The 1,326-nt window shown below is 28.4% G+C and overlaps 1 long non-coding RNA gene across 1 annotated transcript; it reads right to left on the bottom strand.

The window, feature by feature from the left end:
- Nucleotides 1-559: 559 nt before the first annotated feature.
- LOC109589870 (uncharacterized) lies at nt 560-1,074 on the bottom strand. The gene is made up of 3 exons (XR_002188986.1): nt 928-1,074; nt 819-881; nt 560-679 (listed from the first exon to the last, which is right to left on the bottom strand). It is a non-coding gene; the product is annotated as an uncharacterized LOC109589870 (long non-coding RNA).
- Between the last annotated feature and the right edge of the window lie 252 nt (nt 1,075-1,326).

The following is a 1,326-nucleotide window of genomic DNA, read 5'->3' as shown; positions in this document are numbered from 1 at the left end:
AGATTTTTTTTATTGCAAGGACACGTTATTCAATCAATACTAGCTGAAAAGTCTTATTTATATTTATCACAATAATTAATTTACATCATAGTATTGTAGTAGAGCAAGCAATAGGTACAGAGGCATAATAATTATTATTAAAATTCTATTTACATTGTAGTCTGCCTGTTACCGTTTTCTGCAAAGTAGGGTTTGAAATTTTTGTATTATTTTCATGAATAAATTATTTTTTTAATAATTAAAGTTTATTATTATTAATTGAACTATTAATTATTATTATGGTTGAACTCAACCCCCTTGTTTCTTTTATTTTTTGACAACCCTACTTTTTCTTATTTATAGAAATTTTTTTTATTTACTTGTTTCCTTACTTTTTATTAAATTTTATTAATTAATAATCCTTTTTATTGATAATTATAATTTTTGCCTTAGGTATATATCAGTTCATTAATGGAAGAAAAGAATTTTGAAATAAGAACCATAAGAAGACCTACTGCATTATAAAAACAGTTTTCGAATTTTTGAATCATTAATTATATTCATAGCCTAACTCAATTATTAATCATTAGTTGTCATTACTAAGATCTATGTCCGGTTCTGAAACTATTTAAGTTTACATTCAGCTTCAGTTGCCACTTTCCCGCTCACAGCTCTCAAACTTTTCCGCAGTTTACGAGACCTGCATTGTGGAAATACACATTAATAGACCACATGAATACATTCCAATGTGCAAAACAATTATTTTTGTATTGTTAATGGCACACAATAAAAGATGCATTGGCAAGCATTCATTTATATTGACTAAAGAAAGTACTTACTGTGGCCATTATTAATGATATAATCATCAAGGTAATCTACAGTATGTAACCTAGAATCATAACCTATAACAATAATACATAAGACATTTCACAATACTCTCCGTCTTACTACATATTCCATTGCTAAGACTACAATAATATGAAACCTATGCAGATGTAAACTGGCACCTACTACTGCATGATACAACTACTAATCCAGGAGCTGCAACAAAACATTAAGAAAGAAATTAATTTAGTTTCAACAATCTAAATCCAGAATTGCCTTTAATTATATTTCACATTCCAATATCAAGCAAAAGTATTGCTGAATCAGCAAATCATTTCCAGCTGTAATTACCTGTAAAGCATAGTAATAGAAACATATCAAAAGCAAGCAATGTAAACTCACAGGCTAATGATAACAATAGCACTTACCAATCACATCAAACCTCACTCTTTAACACCACATTGTAGTCCTTGTGCCAAGTACATAAGTACCTATAAAAAGTATGTATGTGACATACTAACT

Source organism: Amphimedon queenslandica, unplaced genomic scaffold, assembly GCF_000090795.2.
Source record: "Amphimedon queenslandica unplaced genomic scaffold, v1.1 AMPQUscaffold_10783, whole genome shotgun sequence".
In the NCBI taxonomy this organism is placed as follows: Eukaryota; Metazoa; Porifera; class Demospongiae; order Haplosclerida; family Niphatidae; genus Amphimedon; species Amphimedon queenslandica.
The sequence above is the reverse complement of the archived record's forward strand: the minus strand, read 5'-3'. Positions and strand labels throughout refer to the sequence as shown.